Source organism: Callithrix jacchus, chromosome 4, assembly GCF_049354715.1.
Source record: "Callithrix jacchus isolate 240 chromosome 4, calJac240_pri, whole genome shotgun sequence".
Taxonomy (NCBI): domain Eukaryota; kingdom Metazoa; phylum Chordata; class Mammalia; order Primates; family Cebidae; genus Callithrix; species Callithrix jacchus.
The window spans coordinates 154,636,086-154,653,480 of NC_133505.1; the positions used below are offsets into that span (position 1 = coordinate 154,636,086).

General features: G+C 38.5%; 1 long non-coding RNA gene across 2 annotated transcripts in view; it reads left to right on the plus strand.

Annotated features, from left to right (window-relative positions):
- The window catches only part of LOC118153131 (uncharacterized), a 93,662-nt gene extending 77,157 nt beyond the window's left edge, over positions 1 to 16,505 (plus strand). Inside the window, exons 3-4 of one of the 2 annotated variants that reach the window (XR_004742424.3) lie at positions 1,181 to 1,300; positions 15,835 to 16,505. This is a non-coding gene — a long non-coding RNA (uncharacterized LOC118153131). Of the gene's footprint in view, positions 1 to 1,180 lie in introns of both variants that reach the window. The other variant, XR_008480873.2, reaches the window with a different exon arrangement.
- Positions 16,506 to 17,395: the final 890 nt, after the last annotated feature.

Sequence of the window (17,395 nt, forward strand, 5' to 3'; positions counted from 1 at the left end):
GAATCCTTTCTCCATTGCTTGTTTTTGTGTGGTTTGTCAAAGATCAGATGGTTGTAGATGTGTGGCATTGCCACCGAGGCCTCTGTTCTGTTCCATTGGTCTATATCTCTGTTTTGGTACCAGTACCATGCTGTTTTGATTACTGTGGACTTGTAGTATAGTTTGCCTTCAGTTTGTTCTTTTTGCTTAGAATTGACTTGGCCATGCGGGCTCTCTTTTTGTTTCATATAAAGTTTAAGGTGTTTTTTTCCAGTTCTGTGAAAAGGTCATTGGTAGCTTGATGGGGACTGAAGAAGGTCATTGGTAGTATAAAATCTGTAAATTACTTTGGGCAGTATTGCCATTTTCACAATATTGATTCTTCCTAACCATGAGCATGGAATGTTTCTCCATCTGTTTGTGTCCTCTCTTATTTCGTTGAGCAGTGGTTTGTAGTTCTCCTTGAAGAGGTCCTTTACATTCTTGGTTAGTTGTATTCCTAGGTATTTTATTCTCTTTTTACAATTGTGAATGGGAATTCGTTCTTGATTTGACTCTCTTAAGTCTGTTATTGGTGTATAAGAATGCTTGTGATTTTTTGCACATTGATTTTGTGTCCTGAGACTTTGCTGAAGTTACTTATCAGTTTCAGAAGAATTTGGGCTGAGACGATGGGGTCTTCTAAATATACAATATGTTGTCTGCAAATAGAGACAATTTGACTTCCTCCTTTCCTCATTGGTACCCATCTTTCTAATAATATAATTTCCTATCTAAAAATAACGTGATTAGCTGGGAGTGTTATCATTAAAACTGAATTAATTAAATGCAAATTGATGCAAGATACAAGTAATAGTACTTTAAAATAAATACAGACCTGCATTTTAATTGAAAAATACTCACAAGACTACTTCATACTCCACACTAAATCTCCCAGTGATTTTATCAGTATACTACATAACAGAAGAGCAATAGTCATGATGAGCAATGGAGATAGCCAATTTCTTAAATTAAAAAGTCCTAAGGAGATAGCAAAGAACTACCCTTTTCCTCCTGAACCAATATGTTGCTCTTTTCTGTTGCCTCTAGGCCATGCCTCCCATCCATTCATTTGACTTCAATTACAGTCAACTTAATTAATTTGTTAGAAATATTTTAAAGCGTAAGTGTCATATACAACTTTTACATTTATTTTTCATAGGCCCTTAAAACATCTGGGATTGTCATCTCTTCTACAGTAGAAGAGGTGACTCACTTCTGGTTCACCGGTCAAGCATCAGTAAGGAAGAAAACAGACCTGTATTCCAAAGTTCAATTCAAGGTTTGTTAGATTGCACAAATTCTGATGTCTCCTTCAGTTACCTTCCAAGGAATGGAAAAGTTTGAAGCAATGCCTTCTGACAGGTCAAATCTGCTCAACCAAGGAGATCTATAGATGCTGTGCTGCCACAGATTTCTCTCATGGACTCTTTCCTCTAAGTCTCAGTAATTGGATTGTCACTTGGGTCCCTGACACAGGAACTCTAAGAAAAGATGGCTTCTCAAGGAAGGGAAGTGAAAGCTCTGTGAATGATTAAGGTGATAACGCCTCCCATGTGAGCTGCTTTGGGCTCCCTTAACATTCAAATTCCAGAATGTGAGCCTGTGAACTGCAGCAGGAAGCTAACTTAATATCAAGCATGAGCTAACTTAGGGTTAATTCTCAACCGCACCAATGAGGAGACCTGTTAGGTTATATTCCTGATCAGATCAAGCAGAAAAGGGTAGCTCATGGTATACTTTCAAAGGCGTATCAGAAGTAGCAAGGATCCAAAATTTATCCATTGTATCCAAGTATTACTTTCTTTTTCTTTAGGTAAATTGCCTTTTGAAAAGCATGTGAATTTTTTTAACATATCAATTAATGTTTCCTTCCAAAAAGCTTCATTCATTAATTTCCTGCAAAAGGAAAACTTTGCTCTGTTGGATATCTTTCTTAATGGCTCTGACCTTTTAGTCAGCACTGCATATGGATAGAATGCTTTATCATGATTAATGAATTTTTCTGTGGAACAATCCCTTTAAGTTGAATAAATAATATTATTCATTATCATTAATAGTCTTTACCATCAGAAACAAACAGTACAAGTAATATCAAAACTATTCTAAATGTTATTGTTACTTTCCGTTATTGCTTTTTTAAAAAAAAAAATCAATTCCCATTTCTATTGAGTAGGTTGATTGCTTAAAAATGCTCATTAAGAAGCTATTATGCACCACACATTATTCTGATTTAACTAGTCTAGACATTGGCATTTCTAAAAATCTCTCTGGGTTTTTTATTTTTATTTTTTGAGACAGAGTCTCGCTCTGTCACCAGGCACCAGGCTGCAGTGCAGTGGAGTGATCTTGGCTCACTGCAACCTCTGCCTCCTGCATTCAAGCAATTCTCCTGCCTCAGCCTCCCAAGTAGCTGGAACTACAGGTGTGCGCCACCACGCCCAGCTAATTTTTTTGTATTTCTAGTAGAGATGGGGTTTCACTATGTTGGCCAGGATGGTCTCGATCTCTTGACCTCGTGATCCGCCTGTCTCGGCCTCCCTAAGCTCTCTGGGTTTTTAATATGTAGCCTAGGTTGAAAATCATTGCTCAAGAGGCCTGAGTCTGGAAGGAGGGCAGGAGGCTTTCACAGGATAGGTGGCATTTGAGAGAGACCCAAAAAGAAGGTAGGTTGAGGAATAGAGAGAACTATGTGAGAGGAAACAAAGAGGCTTGACACAACCCTGGTAGCACTGGATCATCTGCTCTTGGGGAGGTAAGAAAGGAAGTGACCAGAGAGAATGAGAAGGTTTGGTCAGGACTACACTGAAAAGAGCCTTCAGAGACATGCTGACGAGTTGAATTTTAATCACCTGGACACAGGGAACCACTATATCTTCACATTTTTAAGAAGCAATTATGGCTTGAGCTGATCTCTGTTTAAGAGGAAAAACCTGAGTAGTGGAGGATGCATTAGAGTGTGGGAACTTTGAAATTCGCAGAGGTTTGCGTCATTCAGGTGACAGATGATAATAGATTACGATTGTCCCAAACTGACTTGATCTGTTGTACCTTGGATCACCAAATAAACATCATAACTTCCTGTACACAATTTTTAAATGTTATCAACAATTACTGTAAATATGTTAATTCTATGCCCAGAAGATAAAAATATTTAGCAAAGACCACAATTACTTTTGCACCAACCAACCTAATCATATTCTTGATCCACAAGGTTTTCAACAACTAATTTCTTGGTACTAAAGAAGCAGAAAAGAATTAAAGCACAACAAAGATAGCATTTAATGCTAAGCATCCTTTTAAAAACATCCAGTATTTACTGAATAGATTTGAATAAATGAACTAATAGATAATTGTACTTACTCAGTTATTAGTCCTATAGTAGACACCATAGAGAATGTACAAGGACATACTACAGAGTTGGAGGAACAAAATTAGCCCAACTGAAATAACAGTGTACAGTTTTGTACTGTTGCTGTGATGTAGATCACAAGTATAGGTGGCGTTCAGAAGCATATAAGATGTTTTGGAGGCTCAGGGAGAATAAGGATACATTTTATTTTACTCCTAGTGAATGCCAATAAGTATTTAGTTAATACTGTTTTATACAGTGCAAATATTTGTTTATTGCTGAATGAATAAGTAAAATCGGTCTTAAGATTTTCTCTGAAGATGAGCAAGGTTTTGGATTGACTGATGACATAAAATAGGACTTCTGAGATAAAGCAAATAAATGAAGAAACAGATACAACACAGAGGTTATAATGACCACAGCAAGCATCTTAATTTAATGCTATCAGGACCACTGGAGGAATATTTTGCTTACAGAAGATACAATTTAAGACGAGAAATCATGTGTCTTCAAATATCTGAAAGTGAGGGAGGCTTTTGCTAAAAATCCCATGGCTTTCCAGAAAGCAGAATTATGTCCCAAGAGCAGATGCCGAAACTACACTTTCAAGCAAACTTTAATTATATCCCTTGCCAGTAAATGTTTGTCATCACTTTTGATTTTTATTCAAAGGATTAACTTGGTGAGCATGTTATAGAACTTGCAAGAATAAAATAAGGCATTGCACTAGGAGATCCTCAAAGTCTGTTCCGACTCTTATAGTTTAAGTAGCAAATATTAGAATTTGTTTGGGTTCACTTGGGTAAGTTTCAACCAACAAATAAAAAAAAAAAAAAACAGAAGACTTCTGCTTAGCATATTAATAATTAAAAGGCAGAATTTCTCACATTGGAATAAAAAGCACAACCCAACTAAATGCTGCCTATAAAAATCCAATTTGAAAGAGAAAGACACAAATAGATTTAATGCAATACCACCACTTTGGAAAATCGTCTGGCAGTTTCTTTAAAAAGTTAAAAATACGCCTACCATATGATCCATTCATTCTATGACAAGATATTTATCCCCCAAACATTGAAAGCATATGTTCGTACCAAAACTTGTGCATGTATGTACATGAAAATTGTATTTGTGACAACACAAACCTGGAAACAAGCCATTATCCATCAAGAGATGAATACGTAAGTGAACTGCGGTACAGTGATACAATGGAATACTGCTCAATCATAAAAAGGAATGAACTCTTGATACATGTGAGAAGGGATGAACTCAAAATAATACGGCATGTGGAAAAAGTCTAGAACACAAAGATGTGAGCATACTGTAACATTTATATAAAATTCTAGAAAATACAAACTAGACTTCAGCGAAAGAAAGTCAGTAGTTGTCCAGGGCTGGGTGTGCTGTAGTGAACGCAGATGGGAATGGGCAGGAGGGAGAAATTACAAAGGAGAATGATGAGACTTGGGGTGATGCATATGTTTATTTTCTTAATTGTGGCACCAATTCCATGGACATATAAGTACATATATCAAATTATATGCTTCAATATGTGCAGTTTGGAGTACCATTATGAGAAAGAAAAAGTCCAAAAGTTACAAAGTAGCCAAATAAGAATGTGGTTTCAGAATTTGTACATAAAATTTTTCTTTCATGAGATGTAAGATAGGACAGGATATGTAGAGTAGAAGAATGACCTTACACTTGGCAGGAGACTCTCAATAATGATTCTTGGATAAAGGCTGCTAGGACTACCACCAGAGTCATCGGCATGATCATCAGACCCTGTCCTGGATACGCTCGCTGAGCCAAAGGAGCCAAAACTGGCTTAATAGATGTGACCCATCTTCCTCCTTTTAACCATCAGCAGTCCACGAATCTAGTACTTTTTCAATGACATTTTTATAGTCCACCCATGTGGCTTCATGACTTAGTTTTTGAAATAAAAGCTCTGCATCTATGGGTTGTTAAGCTTTAAACTTTCTGGAATTCTGTAAGGATTTTTTTTAGTAGCAAAAAAATGTCTGCAACAATGCATCCTATGTTGATGTGAATCAGCAGAGGGTGATTAGTTTCCCTCTTCTACTGAATTCTGCTGTCACTTCTGCAGGGTGGGGAGAAGTAGCACAACGGGAGCTAAGAAAATGGGTGCCAATGGATGCCATCTAATCAAGAGATTGCCATCAGTAAGGCAGAGCCGGCAACTACTACAAGATGGTACCAACCACTGTGGGGAACAAGACACAGTGGGAACATTAAGCCAGAACTCCAGTATTCCCAGTCACCCGCCACTCAGGCTCATTTTGGTCACTTTGTTTACCTAATAATAACACAACTATGGGCCAGGCGCTGTGGCTCATGCCTGTAATCCCAGTACTTTCGGAGGCCAAGGTGGAAGGATTGCTTGAGTCCGGGAGTTTGAGACCAGCCTGGACAACAAAGTGAGACCCTTGTGTGTACCAAAAAATAAAAAATAAACAAAATTTAGCCAGTCATGGTGGCATGTGCCTGTAGTCCCAGCTATTCCAGAAGCTGCAGTGGGAGGATTGCTGAAGCTCAGAAGATTGAGACTACATGAGCTGTGACTGTGCCACCACACTCTAAACTTCAGCCTGAGTGACAGAGCAAGAACTTATATTTTTAAAAAAATTATATAATTATAATAATGACAGTGATCTACTGTGTATTTTATGCATTGAATTTCTTGGGCCCGGTTTCTGCCAATATAGGTAGGTTTACTGTACTTCAGTATAAATTGTTTCATGTATGTGTGTCTAAATGGGCTGTAAACCTTACCTTAGATTTTTTTCTTTTTTTCTTTGTTTCTTTCTTTTGAAATATCTTTATTAGGAATCAACACAATAGAGGGGACAGCTTATGCTTTGTATAGTTATCAATATATGTCCAAAGGGCTAATTAAGTGGCATAAAATAGGTAAAATAATAATTTTCCATGAAGTTTACAGCAAAGAACTTTATGGATACCCCTGCCCTTGCAGGCCAGACAGCCCCAAAGCCAAATCCCCTTACTGTCACCTTTGAAGTCTAATGACAGCTTGTTCTCATCTATCCCTTCCTCAGGTTCTATCCTTGGTCTGATTGTTGCCTCCTCCCCTGTCAGAATATCATCATATATGTCCAGGGCAAACTTTTTATTCAGGGTGCTCTTAGAAGTATTTTTCTGGTTGCTGGCTAATAAAACAGTGGTACCAATTCGGAGGTCAGCTTGCCTTGGTCATAACTAACCAATTGTAATCAAGTTGTGAAGGGGATTTGTAGCCCCCTATTTGCCTCTGAGCACAGTAGGTTAGCATACAGATCTTTCCTAAATGAACCCAATCAGTGCTGCGTGCTATATTTCCATTGGTCAGTTAGCAACACTTCGTGACTAGACCAGATTAGAATTTGCAGTCTACTTTCATAAGTGCTAATATAGTTCTTGGGTCTTCCTCAAATATTGTTTTCTGTCTTCATGCATCTTCTTAGGTTGCTCTGTTTGATGCTTTGGGTAAGAATTGTTTAGTTTGGGCTTTATTATTCTGTCCTCTTTGAGCAATTTATTGTGTTGGTTTAGGGCTGCTAGGGGCACCTGATCCTCCCCTAGTTGACTTATGAGGCCCTTAGATATTGTACACATGGATAATGCTTCAAAAGTAATCAAGCAAAACGTGGCATTGGCAGTAAGGGATAATCAATTTGCAAAAACGATAAAGTGCTTATCACCTACAGTTGATGATATATGCTTGATTGGGCAGCCTAGAGAAACAGTTGCCCATCAGCTCTTCCGCTCACTCACTAAATCCCCCAATCAGGCCTTAGAAATATTTAAGCCTAAGTAAGAACGCTACTCATTCTGTCTTGTAAAGTGGACAGAAACTGTGGCATGGTGAATCCACTTCTCATGCTTAACGAGGAAAGCAAGCACACGTCTTTCCTCTGCAGTTCATTCATTCAATGAGTAAATATTCAGTGCCTGCCAAGTGCCACACACTTTGAGAATACAGCATTGAACCACGGAGTCAAAAGTCCCTCTCAGGATTTGCATTCTAGTTGGAAAAAAGACGATCAACAACATAAATAAGTATAATATTAGCATGTAGATATATCTTAAGAAGGAAAGAGAAAAGCAAGGAAGACTGAAACCTCAGAGAGTTTCTGGTTTTCACTATGGGGCAGGGAGGACCTCACTGTGAAGACGACTTGGGAGCAAAGACCTTTGAGTTTAGGGAATTGCAGTAAAGCAGTGTTTATGAGATGAGGAAAAGGGTGTTCCCACAGGTGCGCTTTCCACGCCCCGAATGGAGCCTCCCTTTGTTCACGAATCCACTACCTGAGCCGAAAGTAGAGTGAGACATGATTTACCATATAGTCTGTGAACACTCTTGTCCTGGTTAGGGCTGAATTTTCTGGCTTACTTTCTACCTAGATCTGAGGCATCTGGCTATGCCTACAACAGGGAACAATAGAAAGGAGAAAGGCAAACAAAAAAACCAAAACAAATTTGTTTCAAATGACATCACTTGGCTTATGGAGAGATAAAAGCATGTCTAGCACATCCCTGTTAAATACTGACATCTGCGATTTGGGAAATGCTGTTTGTAAGAAAAGATGAAATAGAGATGATGAAACCTTGTTGGCTTTCCTTTATAAGTTGACACATGAGTAGGCAAAACATTAGCGGCTACAAGATAAAACACCCAGTTTTGAGATAAACTTTGTAAATATTCACTTACCTTTGGGTTTCACTAATTGCTGTCCAAAGAGGAAACCCATGTTGATAATTAATCAATAACACAACACACTTAGCAGTATTTTCTTCATTAGGTTGCATGTAAGTCCCAGTTCACAGATCTTGTTCTGGCTTTTTGTTTTGTTTATTGTTGTTTGGATTTCTTTTTTTAGTTTCCTCACCAAACTGCTGGAAATTTATTTCTGGCATTCGCTTACTGGAATTTAGGGCAATTACATGAGCATAGGTCAGATAATAACTTGTGTCTGTCCATATTTAAGCACAATAGATGTTACTTAGCAGGCACCAAATAAGAAAGTCAGTTTTCTATTATGCAAATTATCATACTTGTTTTGAAAGATTTAACCTAGTACATTTAATATACTAGGGCTGCTATAACAAAGTGCCCCCAAATGGGTGGCTTAAGACAGCTGAAATGTATTGTCCCACAGTTTAGGATCTTAGAAGTATGAAATGAAGTTGTCAGCAGAGCCTTGCTCTCTCTGAAGGCCCCACGGGAGGATCCCTTCTTGCTTTCTGGGTTGCTGGAAGCCCTTGGCATTCTTTGGCTCACAGATGCATCACTGTAATCTCCATGTCCACTGTCACATGGCATTCTCCCTGTGTGTTCCATTTGTCTTCTCTTTTATGAAGACACTATTGATATTGGACTAAGGTCCTCCCTAATTCCATAAAACTTCACTTGAACTTGATTACATCTGCAGAGACCCTATTTCCAACTTAGGTCACATTCACAGGTGGGAGTGGTGGTCAAGACTTCCACATACCTTTCCTAGAAATAATCCATAACAACTAATATCTTAGTGACTCCATTGCAGGTTTTTAAACAGGTCTAATGTTTTTAAGCCTCCCATTCATTGATATTCATGAAGACACTTCTTTACTTTGAAATGCTTGGAATTTGAATAAAATCCATCTGTGCATGTTTGAACAGTAAAGATTTCACTAGTTGCCAGCAAGAGCTTTAGGAGCTATCATTCCTCAGGCTGATCATATCCCCACATGCACTTTGGATGAATTGGAAAAGAAGTTGGCAGGCTACATACGAGAAGCTTGACCTAGTTAATATCTGCTTCTAATAGGAACACAAGAATTAAGATGATGACAAAATAGCTTTTTTCCATAAAACTATATTCTGTGTTTTGTTAGCTTGTTTTGTCAAAACCTTACATATGTCTTTTTCTTTTATCTTTTCTTTCTTTTTATTTATTTATTTTTTTTTGAGACAGAGACTCACTCTGTCGCCCAGGCTGAAGTGCAATGGCGTGATCTCGGCTCGCTGCAACCTCCACCTCCCAGGTTCATGCAATTCTCCTGCCTCAGCCTCCCAGGTAGGTGGGATTACAGGTGCCCACCACCATGCCTGGCTAATTTTTTGTATTTTTAGTAGAGACAGGGTTTCACTATGTTAGCCAGGATGGTCTCGAACTCCTGACCTTGTGATCCACCCACCTTGGCCTCCCAAAATGCCGGGATTAAAGGCATGAGCCACCGCGCCGTTGACTTTTTTCCTATAAATGGCTTCCATAGGAGTATATAATTTCAAAATGGAAAGAAAATGAATGATTTGAATCAACCGAGTCATAGTTTTCCTTCTCCACATACAACAATAATTAAGAGATAGCAGGAATACACGGGTAGTTGAGTTGTAGAAAAGGTATGTATAGTAATGTAAAAGCTAAGATTTCCCTTGCCATACTAGGCTCAACAGTTGCAAAAGTAAAGCAGAAATTAAGTCACTGGCCTTCCACGCTGGCAAGATGAATCATCTGTAGTGGGTCTTTTCAGCTCCAACGGTGGGTAGTTGAAGATGGACACAGAAAGCCCTTTCTCCATTTCTGCCATTCACTGTGAATATTCTCAAAATCACCTGACCAGTCAGAACCTCAGTATTTCCTCTATCACAGCCCAAGAAACCTGCCCATACTTACAGTCTAGGTTTCTATATAGAAAAGACACACTCATTTTCATGAGCTCTCAATTTGAACCTGATGCTCAGGGCCCAGATATGCTTTTTCTATTACCAGATTTCTTTAAAACCATCAAAAGGAAATGTAGGTTTCTGTCGGACTGGGAAGGATTTCTGCAGAAGTTATCAGGATTTTGGCCTGACTTTCCAGCCTGAGGTCCCTCCCTCACATCCTCTTCCATACCTGAGTCTCCTTTCCAGGACCCGCCCTTAAAACCCAAGGGAAAATATGCCAAGAGAAAGCCCGAGAAGTAGAATCTCTGAGGGGTTGCCCCTCATGTGAACTTGGGACAGATATTCCTTTCTGGCTCTGTGACAGCAGCCGTTATTCAGTGACACTGAGCTGAGAGCAGCCCAGCTGAGCATGGCGCCTTGCACATAAATAGATGCATTTCTACGCTTCCTGATGGAGATGACAGCTCAGAAAGGGGGAGGTCCAGTTTTGGGCCAGAAAGCATCATCACTAAGAATGTTCTGAGGCTGTCCTTTGCCCTCCTGAGTTTTCACCTTCCTTTATATAAAAATTGCAGATAAATCCATTCAAATCCACCATACACAACTGACAAATCAGATAATAGATGGGATTTGTTTATTGTTTAGTTTTTTAAAAAATTGGTAATTATTTTTAGGGTTGTCTAAATGCTCCGGAAATCAGGTTGAGTGTTGCGAGGAGGCTCCTGTTGCCTTTCTCCCTTGAGAGGATGTTTCTAATGCCTGTCATGTGTGGTGGAAAATTTAACTCATGCTGCTGTTCCCTTACTCGCCTTCAGTACTGCTTGGAAATCCTATCCTTTGACAGTTTCTAAGCCAAAGCTCTCTAGAATTTATCAGTTCTCTTGATTGAGGCTGTTTTTCCTTCTTACATTTTATTTCTTCAGGCTTCTAAAACTGCGAGCCTACTACCAAAATGAAAAGACCCTGAGAGGATGTGGAGATCCACGAACCCCCTCTGCTCTCTAGGATAGAGCCTGGCAGCCTCCAGATATTTCACTTGCTTCCTGGGAGCTGGGAGGAATTTTGAAAAGCCAGATGTGAGGGAAGAGCAGTTGCTTATTGTTTACAACTTATTTCCTGGTATCAAGTAGTGTAACAAATTTACCCTAAAATAAGTATAGCATTTTTATATTATCAAATAGAGCTCACATGTGATCATGCATTACTATTAAACGGAATTTTGTGGGAAGCAAAATTCATAACTCCCTCTTCTTGTCACTTCTAGGAATAGCTTCTTTGAGATCTCAAATGTGAAATTGTCTGATTTTTGCATTTTAACCTAAATGTGGTGTATGTTCTCTAGAAAGAACCTTTTTTGTGTGGTCAGCTTTTAGTCTGACTCTAAAGAAAACTATTAATATAGAAATTGCCCATTGTACTGAAAGTGTTTGACTATTAAGTCTTCACTTCCAAGAGTATTTCCAAATGCACAATAAATGTAGGCTGGGGAATCACAGCAAGGGGTACAGAGGAGGGAATGATAGGTCACAGCAGGTTCCAACATATTTTTAAATGATTTCCCCTTATAAATTGATCTTATTTATAAGGATTTGGAGGAAGAAATCATTCACATAGCAGGATCCTTGCCATAGGTAAAGGGTCATAATTTCAGAAGCAATATTTCTTGACATGGTGGAAAGTAAATTCAGAGACTGGGCATCTTTACAATTTTGCTACCTTGTCCAAACTCACATTGGGGACTTAGAGGTCAGAGTTTACACAGGCCCTCAGGAATGTCTTTTTAGAACTGAGTCACGTTGGTAAAGAAAACTGGCAAGGGAGATTGGGCTAGCCCAAAGGAAACCCCTCTCTGGTGTATTACAACTATGCCTTCATTTATAACATGACATAACTCTTCACCAACCGGAAATCATAACAGAAGTTTCAAAACTCCTTCCTGCCTCTCATTATGATGTAAAGCTAAAAGATTTTGTTACCTACTATAAAAGCCACTGAAGCAAAAACTTAAGTAGAAGGTTGTTTATCAGACAGTTGTGAAATGGAGATAAGGATTCAGCTGGGTAACATCTCCCCCCACCTTATTTTCTCCACTTTTGTCTCTCTTTTATGACACTTTTTCCAGGCAGACATTTATAGGCAGCATTCGTGTCATCGTTCCAGACAGGACCCACGGTCTGATCTAACCTTTCATGGTGAACCTGTCACCATAGTGTCTTGGTGCCCATTCCCGTCCAGTCTTTAGGTTTGTCCATCACTCAAACACTTGCCTTTGGAAGGTTTCCTTTTTTTTTTTTTTTTTTTTTTTTTTGAGACAGAGTCTCGCTCTTTTGCCTAGGCTGGAGTGCAGTGGTGCAATCTCGGCTCACTACAACCTCCGCCTCCTGGGCTCAAGCGAATCTCCTGCCTCAGCCTCCAGAGTAGCTGGGATTACAGGCATGCACCACCACACCCAGCTAATTTTTGTATTTTGAGTAGAGACAGCGTTTCACCATGTTGGCCAGGCTGGTCTCAAACTCCTGACCTTGTGATCCACCTGCCTCGGCCTCCCAAAGTGCTGGGATTACAAGTGTGAGCCACTGTGCCCAGCCAGAGAGGTATGAGCCACAGTGCCAGGCCAGAGAGGTTTGCCACCAAGCAGCATAAACATCATCGTCACCTATGTGTGTGGAGTAACTTGAATTTTCCCACCCTAGGAAATGTTCTGCTTGTGGTTTATGCTGAGGGACTTGGCTAAAAATGTCAATTCTATTATTTGAGAATTCTTAAGAGAAAGCATCAGTCTCTAAATGTGCTTAAAGTGGATATAATTAGATTTCACAAATCTTTTTCTATTTTCCTTTAAGAATATTCTGTACATAAAGAAATGATACCATCAAGAAATAAATACAGTTGGTGAACCAACCATCTTGTGCTACATCTCTGAATGGTGCTCCACACAGTAACATCCCAGAAAGGTGTTAGAAATGAGATGTCTTTTACAGTCAGCATTTGGGGGAGGTCACAGAATACTGTGTTAACTTCCTAGACTCAAGGAAAGGAACAATGCCAGACCTTTTACAAAACCTATTAAATCAGAGATCTGCAAAGGAATCTTGTGATAGACGAGAACCTTTAGTCACCTTAATTTAATTAACTTGTTTGGTGTGTGAATATAAGCCTTCATGTTTCAGTTTTTCAGGTTATCTAATTTTGATACAACAAGCCCGAAGGGTCCTAGAGAGAAAGACGTGACTTTTTGAACCTTATGGCATCCCACATATGTCTCATCATGATATTGATGCCTCCTAATCAGAAGGTCCTCTGTGCTACGTATCATTGTCTGTGCCCTGCGGCTGGTAGTGTATAGTAAATAAACACGTGCTTCCAGTTTCAAACATTGTGTAGCCAAAAACTTTAAAGTAGGCTTCACCTACGTGAGTGAAACCTGCAAGATTTGCAAGATTATGCAAAAATTCTTCCAGAGCCTTTACTATGCTAATGTGTATCAAAAAACTCCATTGGGGAGTAAGAGTAAAATAGATTGCTTCCCACACTCCTTTCACCAGGGAACTCTTTTCTGCTAGGCATCTATTGAGGCCAGTGTTCCATGAGTCATACTTCCTTCTTACTTTGCAGTGAATGGATGAGAATCAGTGGCAAGTGTGTTGTTAAGACATTCACCTAGAGAGTTGGGTGTCACCATATATGATAGACACAGACTCTGATGTCTGTGTGTGTGTGTGTATGTACATGTAGGTATATAAGTGTGGGTATGTATGTACATGTAGGAGGGGTGTGTGTGTGTGTGTGTGTGTGTGTGTGTGTGTGTGTTATAGAAAGAGGGAGAAAGACAGGGCAAAGGAAAAGGAAGAAGAGGAAAGATGAATTGGCCAGGGAACAGGCCATCTGATTGAACCTAGGATTTATTTACCATTTCAGCTGCATAGATGTAACATATTTGCAGGGTTTTGCCTCTTTATTTCAACATTAATTTAGCAGCTTCACAATTCTAAGTACCGACATTTAATAAAGTTTGTGTGAATTAATAAATGTATGAATGAATGCCTCAAAGGTCCCCTTTTTTGTGCATGGTTTCCTGACATTATCTGAAACGGTTTTGAAAGAGGGTTTTTCTTGGGGACTCGCAGATGCCAACTGAGGACAATTATTATGAATATCTGCAAAGCTGAGCCTTCAATGTTCACCTCAGGGGGTATTTTAAGGAAAAAGGAAAAAGAAAAGTCTTTCATTTGCTTTGCTGACACCTAATATGTTTTGAGTAAAAAATCCATTTTAAACAGGTAAATAACTGGTTGTTTATTTGGAACAGAAAATGCATTTATGCCAATTGATAATCTATTAATTTAGTAAGAAAATATATTTTCCAAAGCATATTTGAATAATAGGCATAATATAATACATTTTAAAGCTTTTTCCAACTGGCTTCTATTTCCAGTTTTTTATTAAAATACACACTTGAAACTTTTATGTTTTCAATAGCACTAAATTAAAAGAATCAGGTTTTCATTTACACAATTATTTTTTAACATTAAGTTTTAAAATAATCATTGTATCTTAGTGAGCTGGATTTTTTTTTTTCCAATAAACCGCTTCCAAGAATGCAGGAATATCCGTGTGTATATCATACAGCTCCCAGACATACACATGGACACATTCGTCTTCCGTTGATCAATTTATAACTCGTCCACTGCTGAGCAGAAATCTTAGGGAGTAGAGTAGAGCTAGCTTCTTGAATTGCCATTGCTGAGGAGTATGAAGTTTAATTACATGGGAAGGATACATTTCCTTTGTGTTACACCAAGGATACATGTGGTTTTGATGAGGAATAAGCATTCCCTCAAGGAAGACAGATAACACGCCAAGACTACTAGAAAGTACTCACAATGTAATGAAAAGTAGGATGGTAAAGATACTAAACTCTGTGAGGGAAGATTCCATTATATAATGGTGCATAGGAAGAAAATGAAAGTATGCCAAAATGCCAGTGAGATTGTCATTGGTTGATGGATTTATGAGCAGTTTTAATTATCCTCTGTATGCTTTTCCTTATATTCCAAATTTCTACAATGAGCTATGGTTACTCAGAAAACAAATGTTATAAAAAAAAAAAATACTCGACTCTTTCTTTTCCCACTCAATTTCACTATCCTCTTCCTCCAACCTGGTACAACAGACAGTAAGCCCACTACACATAACTAGAGGTATTTTGCACTTCTGCATGGTGTAGATTCTGGCTAAAATCACTTTAAAAGAACACCAAATACACTGTAGATGGGGGAAAAAAAGAAAGAAGGGCACAGTAGCGTTCTATCCATGTGATGCTGTGGGCTTATTTCCTGTAAAAACATATGACTGGAAATTTTGTTAATATATATCATTCACACAGGACTGTTAAATAAGAAATTGAGTCATTTTTCAGTGTGAGAAAGTCTGTATGAGAAAGAAAGTTACATGGACAAAATGCTAATTAGCAATTTTATGAATGCAAGATCCAAGCTAGGAAAAGGAAAATTTTCTGAATATTAATCTCTCTGTCCAGATAAGAGTGAACTATTATTTATAAACATACTGCTGTTGGCCTGATGACAGTGAAAACACTTTGCCAAATATTTCTTCCCTATATATATATGATATGTCTGGCCCATGCTACGGTTATATATCTAATTCAGTCTTATTTACTTTCTCACAATTGTGGGCCAATTAAACATACTGTAGCATACTTAGTCAATAAGTTTTTTTTTTTTTTACTTAACACTGATAATATTTTTATGTTTTATGCTCTAAAATGCAGCTGCCAGTGAATTTATGGAGAGAGAAAGATATCTTTGAACTTGCTGAAAAACCTGAAAATTTCCTGTGAAACTTGGGTGAAAAGATTGTTTCTTAAGCTTTAGAAATAAAATGTAAAATGCCTTTTAAAGAAGTTCATGATAAGGGCAGTTCATTTGTGATGGAAGGGTATGATTTCCATTTTTGAAGAGAAAACATATTGAGTCTTCCCCTGGCTGATTCTGCGTCTCCCCTCTCCCAACCACTTTATATCATGTGATGCAATCAGCAGAGGCCGAGGGGCCTCCTTTCTATTGCCCATTGATTTCTTTTAATAGTGTCATAGAGATTACAGCTGTAGCGTGCACGTTAAGTGCCTCCTGCCAAAGCAGGATTGGTCCTTCTAGTTGGCTTTTAAGTTTAGGGTTAAATGACCTCAGTATTGTACTTCCAGCACATTCCCTGAGATTCAGCCCCAGCAGGTCAGTGTCCCAATAGTCAGCTTAAAAAATCGGCTGAATATTTTGTCTCTCCCTTATTGCTGAAAAAAAATTCTATTCCCTCCAGGGTGTTCTCATTCTGGAAACAGAAGCCCAGAATAAGAATGCTTTAAAAAAATTTGCCACTACCGCATGTTCTCACTAGGGTGTTGAACAATGAGAACACATGGACACAGGGAGGGGAGCATCACACACTGGGGTCTGTTGGGGGGAATAGGGGAGGGACAGTGGGGGCTGGGGAGTTGGGGAGAGATAGCATGGGGAGAAATGCCAGATATAGGTGAAGGGGAGGAAGGCAGCAAATCACACTGCCATGTGTGTACCTATGCAACAATCTTGCATGTTCTTCACATGTACCCCAAAACCTAAAATGCAATAAAAAAAATGCAAAAAATTTAAAAAAATTTTCCACTATCACCAATGTGTTTAATACTAAAAACTTAATCTTCTTCCATAATTCTTTATGTTGTTGAGAGGAATGTGAATTACATATTTCTTACAAGATATTGACTAAAGCTAGAAATGACATTAGAAAACTTATTTTGGAACATACTGATTTCCCTTTAAAATGATTCGAAGCTGAAAGGATATTGAGCAGATGCAGGTAAATGTGCAGGGAAAATGCCTTTTACCAAAGCATGCCTGTGAGTTCTTTCAGATGGTTTCTTGGGTTATATAAATTTAGTTTGAGGTCATTATATGGATAATTTGTTACTAAGTAAAGTAGTTTGTCAGGTTACGAGACATTAATCTTCCAATAGGTCTTTAATTAGGACAGATGCACTAAATAATTCATAGCAAGACTTGGCCTGGAAACATTTATAATACTCAATTATACCATTTTACAGGCAATGGCAAATTGTTTTTGTGTAGTCTAGAAATTGTGGGACTTAATTAATTATCTTCAATGTTTTAGACATCTGCTCTGCACTCTTTTAAATGCATTAAATTGGCAACTCATGAAATGTTAAAAATAGAGTTCAAATTCCCCAGATGGCAAAGGGTGAAGATCAGCTATGACAGAAAGGAAAAAGCCACTCTGTGGTGTACTGGAAATATGAAACCAAATTACATATCCAGTAA